The sequence below is a fragment of the Chionomys nivalis genome, chromosome 10 (assembly GCF_950005125.1).
Source record: "Chionomys nivalis chromosome 10, mChiNiv1.1, whole genome shotgun sequence".
Taxonomy (NCBI): Eukaryota; Metazoa; Chordata; class Mammalia; order Rodentia; family Cricetidae; genus Chionomys; species Chionomys nivalis.
The window spans coordinates 17858399-17867710 of NC_080095.1; positions in this window are offsets into that span (position 1 = coordinate 17858399).

The following is a 9312-nucleotide window of genomic DNA, read 5'->3' on the forward strand; positions in this document are numbered from 1 at the left end:
GCGGGCAGATTGGATGCTGAGTGTTAGTGAGGTGGGGGACAAGTGTTGTGGAAACATAGTGGAGTGGGGCAGTGGCGTTCACTCACCTCCCTTACAACGATGCTGACAGTGTTCCCTTTCTCTGAAGTCGAAACTTCCTTGGTTCCAGAGTCTACATCGATCAGCTTTCAAGGTGAGGAGGGGAGCCCACTTGCTGCAGGTCAGCAGTCCTCTGCAGGCAGAGAGACCAGGGTGTGTGAATGGGCCTTGCACTTCTCCATGGTGCACACACAGTTAGCCACCAGAGACATCAAGCTGCTGATGGACTGCAGAAGTCCCACTGCAGAAGGGCCCATCCCAGGCTCCCAGCATGCTCAGGGGCATCGAGGGGAAGGTCACTGGGCTCTTCATCATCCCGGGAGATCTAGTACTCCTATTTTCACTGCTTCAGCATGCCTCACCTTGAAGATATCACTTTTAAGGACACTATCCCAAATGGCTTACCCACTTCCTAGAAGCAACCTTAGACTAGTAGGACCACAAACCATTTCCAGATCCCAGTGGCTAGTCACTGGGAAGCTATCTATCCTTAGAGTAGCTTCCCCAAGCTTCAATCCATGTCCTACCTGACCCCTTTGTTCCATAGACATTATACTAGCAAAGTCCCTCATGGCTTCGCTTCTTTTCCACAGCTCTCCTCTGCACCCCGATGGAAACCTGGCTCTCCACTGAGGACACGGAACTTGTTCATCTCCTCATTTCCTACACTTCTGGCTAGGAACAATGAATGCCTCACCCCCGCCCTTCTCCTTTTCTCTTTGTAACAACCCATTTGTTGGCATGTGACCTATAACTCCCCTGTGTCAGTCCTACGACTTCCCCATTTTCAGCTCACTAGCCTTTCAAACCCCTGGGGTCCTTGCTTTAGCTGGGATAGCCACGGACTCTCTTGAGGAACACAGCTCAGAGACACCATGCCTGTACAACCTCTGGGCCCTCCTCTTCCTACCTGTTCACTCCTGATGTTGGCTCATCCAGTCCCCACCTTGAGGGTACCCCGCAGTCTCCACACTTTCGCGGCAGGAAGACTTCTCATCCTGGAGATGTTTTTATCAGCTCTCCGCGGTCTGCACAACAGCTCGGACTGATTCTCATCACTGCGCTTGCATTGGAGGGTTCTTCACAACACTAAACTACACATTGCTCTCTGGTGCCTCCTTCCCCACAGCCTCGGTCTCTCTCAAAACAAGAGCCAGAAGTCTCTGAGGGCCAGCAACTTTGTCCAACTGTGCTGCTCTTCTTGCTTTTCCTCATTAAGGATGCTGGAGGCATTTTCATGAGCTATGCCCTCTTTCTGAAATGCTCTTGCTATAGATCTCCACCAGGTCCACTTCCCATAAACATGGGGCTTAGTTCCAGGTAAGACGCAGGCTATGAAATAGGCACTCCTGTATTTGGAGAAATAGCTATGTCCCCTTGGCTGGGATTATACCTGCCAAGATGTGGCAAAAGGATCTCATGTCCCACTAGGGTAGCCTGGGTGCTGGGGGTCTGGGACAAAGAAGCCTGGGCTTTTCACGGGCATGTCCTGTGGCTTTGGTCCACCAGTTCTTCCTGGGCTTTGGGCTTCGTTCCTGAGGACTTCTTACATAGACTGGCCATCTACGTGCATTTGGTAGCTGATGGTACTTCTCTCTGACAAAGAGAGGGAGCAAAGCTGGGAGCCGGAGCAATCTGACTGCAGACGTGTCCTGTAGATGGGGTGTATGGGCTATAGGTCACAGGCATCCCTAGTGTCTGGGTTTACCCGGACTCACTCTACTCTCACGTACCTCGGACCAAGTCTGATGGGGCCATCGTTTGAAGCTCGCATCCATCTTGAACCGATTCCAACCAAGGATTCAACAGGACTGGTCTTCGCAAGGGGAACTGTCATCTGGAGGGCGGAAGCTGGGCTTCCCATCAGGCATTAGTGTCATCCCTGAAAATGATAGGCCCAGGAGAACAGTGGCGTTTCTTAAAGCAGGGGTACAGGCCAACCTCCCTTTCCCAGAATCTAGGGTCTTCTCACCAGCTGGGTGTGATCTCCACTAGTAAGGAAGGAAGGAATCTAGTCTCTCCCAGAGCCATGCAGCAGGGCAGGAAGCTCCATCGGTGGCGGCAGTGACTGCACCTCTCTGTTGTTCACCAGAGGAGGAAGTGGATGCCAAGCACAGTGACCTCAGGGAGAAAGAAAGAACAGGGCCAAGTTGGCTGGCCTTTTTCTTACCTGAGGAGAGGTCAAGCCTGAATTCCTGGGGTGTTCTTGAGTGGGATGGAATCTTGCGGACCGACTGTTCCCAGGGGAGTCTTTGTAGAGGATGTGACCAGCTGTCATGGATTCTTCCCACTGCCTACCCACCATGAAAGGCGTTTGCCCACATGCTCTGAACTAGGGAAGGGTTGCGGTCCTGGGGTCAGCTCACCCCGTGAGTACATCCTGGCATTAAAGAATGGTGGAGCAGAGTGAGCGACGGTGACTGGAAAAATACATCCACTGTAAGCAGGATCAAGTTCCCTGGAGCTCTTCCCCATCAGTAAAATAGCCGAGAAGCCTCCTGAAGGAGGCACAGGGCTCTCTGGAGGCTCACACAAGGCACACCATCTCACATCTCTCGTGAGGAAGACCTTCAAAAAAGTTTGATATTCGGAGATTGATATTCAAAAGGAGTTTTTAACTGTGTATTACTCATGAAAAATAAACAAACATAACATTGATGACCTCAAATATCCTCAGATAGCTCTAACAGGAAGACCAGGGCCTCTTGTCCACTGCCATCTTTGCTTCCAGAAGATTCTTCCCATGATGAAGTGGATGCCTAGTCAGAGAGGCGCATGCCCACAGCCTGTAAGAAAGCACATGAGCTGACGTCAGCCACTCACTGCTACACATTGGTCCCAGGGCCAACATCTGGTCTACAGCAAAACTCATACCCACTGGAGCCATGTTCAGGAAGTTTCCTGATGTAGGCCAATTTAGAAAAAAAGAAAAAAGACACCGCCTCTGGTTCTCCCTGAGAGGTTAGTTGGATAACAAGAAGCCAGCAGCTGGAGGGGTATTATAGCCGGGCGATGCTAGCATATATAATACCTCTTTTGATAACGTGGAGTGTTGCTGGTATCTGCAGCTAGGATTCCTCTGGGCCCAGCAGCTGTGGATCCAGGAACTGCTCCGTAGGATTGACTGGAAATGGAGGGTTGCAGAGTCAGATGGCCTCAGTCATCAATAACACTCAAGTTTGTAGACCTGGGTCTGACAGATATTTCAGAGGGCTGACATGGGCAGCCCCTCCCTGAAGTAGCTCTGCTATCTGGGAAGCCCACGGAGATACGATTTGATTTGAAAGATCAATCTTATGACATTTGTGCAGAAGGTGGCTTTTCACAACTGACCACAGTTTGATCACCAAAAGGTAGCATATTGGCTCCAGGATGTTCACACATGATGGATGGTGTAGGGTACATGGGGAGATGGGCCACACACACCACAATACCACACAGCACCACCTCCAGCCCCCAGTGGCTACACGTGTTGTCCACAGACCAGCAGCATTAGCATCACTTGAGAGCTTGCTAAAAATGCAGAATCTTGGTCCCTCAATCAGAATCTGCTTTTTAACAAGATCCCTAGGTAATGAATATCTTAGCAGCACTGAGCAGTTGGAGAGACCCTACTCTAACCAACAATTTATACACACCCATGCACACACTGTATGTACACACACACACACACACACACACATACACACATCAGGTGCTGGAATGAGTTGAAAAGGTGTGCTGTTGAACACAGTATCTTAGTCCAGATATGTCTAAGATAAGGTTAGCCCAAAAGAAGGCATGTTGTGTCCACCACGAATAAGCCATAAGAACAGATAGAGAGTGACTTAAAGCAGCAGTGGCAGGAAGTGTCCTCATTAACACCTCTTTCTCCCACAGGAAGTCTGTGCTTAGAATGGATGCTAAGGAGAGTGGGTGCTGGACCTAGAAGCCCCTGGCCAAGCTCTGTCTAGCTAGAGAGATGCTTGACCCCAGTACCTCCCCCAACGAGTTTTTCTGAGCTAAGACTTAGCAGCAAGAGCAGACAGGTGAGTTGTCCCCAGTATCTTCTAGACCAAGCATGAAGAACCAAGCCACCAAAGCTACAGCCACCTCAAAGCTGTCATTGTGAGAGCACACAGGGAGGGGGTTGCATTCTGAGGTCATTACATTTGATTAAGAAGCCGCCTTAATAAAGTCACCCTCGCCTGGTACAGGCACCGGTGTCCATGAGTTGAAGTCAGCACTGTGCTCTAGTACCTTCTGAAGCAAATTCAGAACAGTGACTGTCCGATATTCTCTACGCGCCAGAGCATTGATACAACCTCAGTATCTCCTCCAAAGCCAGGGGCTCCTCTGGCATGGTTTCCCACGGTCCAGATCACACGGTTAGTGAGTGGGTCAATGTCACTCAATGTGATTTGAGCACATGCTTGTGGAGTCAGTCACACTCTCAGTAAAGAGGCAGGGGTCTGACTCCAATGACTATCTCAGAGATGGATATAATATCCAAAAAGTAAGATTTGCTAAGCCATGAAAGCAGGGTTATCTTACTATGGCCAAACCATGTAGGTGGCACCACCTAGGAGCCCCTGGATCCTTTGGGTAAGGTTCTGAGGTGGGAGCCCAGTGCACTCTCTACACATCAGCTATGCATTCTCTTGCCCCCTACCCCTCTGCCCAGCAATGACTAACCCCACGCGCCTCTTCATAGAGCTATCGTGGCATCCAGGAAGTCCCCCGAGGTAGTATTTGATACTCAAAAAGAAATTGTCCTTGTATGATTCATCCAAAAAAGCGAACACACCAAGGATAATTTCTCTTCAAGTATGAAACAGTAGCACGGCAGGAACACCAGCATCCATCGGCCTCCTGAGAGTGGCCACTGCTCCTAACACCTGGCTGCACACAACACACACATGCACCATGCGTGTGCTACTGATGGCTCCGCTAAGCTCCCCCTCCCCACTTAGCACGGCAACTTCATGTGAGTCTTCTAAGGGTGATGGTGGCTGGGGTCAAGTATCCAGATGCGGCCATCGTAAGTGAAGCAAGTATTCTGGTGGCCTTCATGACCCCGCTGCATGGGGTCTCCCGTTCCAGAAGCCACAGCAGGAATGATGCCACCACTGAGCACTACAGGCTTCATTGGTCACATTGTAAGGCCAGCAAAAAGTCTAAGCTCCAACACCCACTCGTGTACTTGACAGAGAACTTCTGTCTCAACATTGATTCCCAGATCCACGGAGAGGTTTCGCTAACACCACCACAGCTGCCGCTAGTCAGCTCACGGCGTACAAGTTTTGGCTAGCGCCTAAGAAGGGATGAGCCTGGGCACTACACCTAGCCCTATGAGAGCCTGATCTCTCCCAGCCCCAGTCGCAGTATGCGGCAGACCCCAACGTGACTCCCAGCGGGCACATGAGACAACGAGCATAGCACGACGACATCCTTGCCCAAGGATGTGCGGTGGGAAGTGTCAGAGGCAGGATCCAGGCGTAGGAAGCCAGGCTGCAGCGTCTGCGCACTTGATACTGAAAAAGTGGATGACCCTGTACGATTCGACATGAGTGAAACGAAGAGGACAGGGATAACCACTCTCCAAGTACCAAAGGTTGGCCTGGAAAGGAAGGCCACAGCCCTGGGTGGACTTGTTATTTCTTCCAGGTGGGGTCCTGGGGATGAATTAGATGCTGAGGGTTAGCGGACCACGACACACACACAGAGCAAGAACATGCACACTCAGGTACCACATCACGACGGAACATCAAAATAAATAAATAACACCCGAAAAAACAAAACAAAACAAAACAAAAACCACGGCCCACACCAGCACAAACCTGACCATCAGCCTGGGCTGGGGACTGCCCACCTGGGAAGCAGGGACCGGGCTACACACACAGTGCATGCTTTGGATCCCACCCACACAGAACAAGGAAAGGGGATGTTCCCAAGGTCTTTCCTGAAGTCATTGCAACCACGAAGCCATCAGTGCAAAACGGAGACCCAGGAAGCAGTTTGTCACACACGAGATAGAACACACGGTCATGCACACACATACCACATCCCTCGCTGAGTGTGAACTGGATCCAAGATAAGGTTTGATACTCACAGAGAGCTTGCCCTTGTATATTCCATGTCAATAAACCGAATATACAAAGGGCAACCTCGCTTTAAGTACCAAACAATAGCATGGGGTGGGTTCCGCTCTAGCATTCACAGGGTCAGCCTCGTCGCCTGGGACTTAGCCTGGGGAGGGATGGGAGATTCAGAATCAGCCAACCAGGTGGCAAACACTACCTGCCAGATGTGTGCCCACTGGTCAGCTCTCCATCCAAGGAGCTTGGGCTGGGACATAATCGGGACCTTTCCTGAATCTCTCAGGAAATACAGAACTCAATTTCTAGCCTTCTGAGGGAAGATCTGGCTAGGACCACAGTCTTTTCCTTAGCAATGGACCCTTAGCCTTCTTCCTCTATGATGCCCACCTGGTGGTATACTGCACACAGAGAATAGGAGGACTCAATGAATTTATAGAAGAAATAAAGCCAGGGTCCTTCCTGCCTTCCTAAGCATCATGACATCAGTGTTATTCCCAGGACCAGACCCTGCCCCCTAACTTGGTCAGACACTGGTATGGGACAAAACTAGGAGAAAGTCAATAGTATACAGGAGTCAGACTGCATCCCAGTGAATGATGGAGGGAACCACCTTCCATCTTTGGGATCTCTTCCCTAGAGAAGAACCGGCAGTGGTTGCCACAGGATCATGGCCAGGAGAAACACTCACTTTTCTTTGACAAGCTGGTCTGCTTCCTTAGGTAGCGGCTGTTTGTTACGAATGCCTCCTTCTGATATAGGCACAGACACAGAAGAGCACTAGATAGGCTAGGCGGCAGGGGACTGCAAACTTCAGTCTCTTCCCGAAGACAGACACCACATCCAGGAAGTCCCTACCGGGAGATTGGTGGATCAGGCCTGAAACCATTATAAATAAAAGCAGGTCCCCGTGACACTCACTCCATCACTAGGATCACAGTTGGGACTCCCCAATATCACAGTTTCCCTTCTAAAGTTAATGCCATGAGCAGGAAGGCTCTGAAGATGGCTTGGTGCAGAGAGATGGTATGTCTGGGTGCCACTGTCCTTTACAGAGAAAGCCACTGTTGGGCTGTTACACTCAATGCAGGTGCAATAGGCACAGCCACCCCCTCGCCCAACCTGCCAGCATGATGCAAACCTGAGGGTGTCCTCCAGAGGAAAAGAGTCAAGCACCAAGGGAGCAAGGAGTACCTAAGACCAGCACTTCAGCTGTAGTTCCCATCCTAGAACCAATGGAACGTACCTGAGGAGAAGTCTAAAATCACACTGGAGCCGGAGACTGTCCCAAAGCTGAAGCAGGGCTGGAGTTTGATATGAAAATAAGTGTCTCTCCCTGCATAGTCACCATCAATAAGGTGAAGGTACAGAGGGCATCTTCTCTTCAGGTACCACAGAGCAGGTCAGGAAGGCAGAGGACTGGGCCAGAGAAGAGCAGAGCAGAGGACTCCACCCGCAGGCCTGGGGCTGAGCCCAGGGACTGGGAAAGCAAGCCTCAGCTGATTGACTCTAGAGCTGGGCCTGCACTCTGCACACTGGGACCCAGCCCTGAAGCTGGTGTACTTCTCAGCATCAGTCGAGACGGGATGGTCTTCCAGAAGACGGGGAAGTCCTGTGTAACTTGACAGAAAGCAATGGAGAATGATTGGCATTTCTGTCGCGCTTACAAAGCCACCCTGGGAAGAAAACCTCCAGCTGTGCCCATAGCCGCAGCCTCCAGGAAGTCTTGCAGATGTTTAGAGAGAGAGCAGGATTAGAACCCACAGTGACATGCATTATTCAAGAGAGAAGAAGAATCAGGAAAGAAGAATCAGGAATTCTCTGAGAGCCCCCACCCCACTCCTCAAATCAGAATGGTGCAGAGACCACTAGCCCTTCTGCTGGTGCTGGAGAATTCAGAAAACCACAGTGGCGGTGAGTTATGACTCCAAACATCCACCCAGTGCAAGGTTCAAAGGGAAATGAGACGCCACCCCACCCCTCCCCCAACACCAACTTTGAAGAGCCTTATTAGTAACTCATGCTGAGACACAGTAGGGAGAGTAGACCCTGGGGATGAAGGCTGCATGGCCTTGCTAGCACCTGGGGCCATCTTTACCTTGGATATCCACCAACCCTTCCCCTTAATTGGACAGGAAGCACTAAAGGGGATTGTGGAGGGTAGGTAGGGCCTATGACCCCCAACTAAATGGGCATTGGCTTGTTCCTGACACTTTGGGCACTGAACAAGGAGCTGATACGCACACCACACTGGGAAGAGATGCCAGAAGGGGAGGCAGTTTTCTTGATAAGCTCAGCTTCGCCAAGAAAAACCCAAATGATTTCTCCAGTTGGCGTGTGTCTTCTCAAGAGAGTTCTCAGAAACATGCACGAGACCCCGAGAGTCAGATGCGGATAGAGCCCATGCACAGTGGCCCACCATGCATCTACTCACCCTGGAGTGACCACGTCCTTCTGCTAGGCCCAAGCTGCCAGCCTTGCTTCCAGGCAGCATTTGCTCCTCGAAGAGAGCTTGCCCTTGCATATTCATTTCGCGTAAAGCAAACACACAAAGGATAACCTCTCTTCAAGTAGCAAACGATAAGGAGCGCTGGTGGCAGCGCTGGTCCGGAGACGGCAGGTGAGATGGTAGCAAGCCTGAGGTGGACAAATTCAGAGTTTAGCACTTACAGATAACACCTGTCCCTTCTCCCCACATCCCCCAAAGGGTTACTCCCAAGGTGCCCCTTACCCAAAATGATGGCCAACCTAGGCGTTCTCCAAGATATACTGGCTACAGAGAAAGAAGTCAATTCCAGAAAGCACATTACAGACATGGGGATCTTACAGAAATACAACTTTGTTTGAGGTCAAGGAAGAGATACTAAGAATACACAGTGGTACCCAAATACATCATTGCGAGAGCTATCATATAAGCACACAGCATACAAAGCACACATCTAACTATCTATCCCTGCCGAGCCCAGAAGGGAGATGGTTAGCATGCTTTCTTCTGTGACGAAGTCGTGTCCTTGATGGTTTCCCAAGCAGCATTTGATACTGAAAACGTGGATTTTCCTCTACGATTAGTCATTAATATTGTACTCATAGAAGGAGAATCTACCTTTTAAATATCAAAGAACGATTCGATCCAGGAATCTTCAAACTTGTGCTTGCG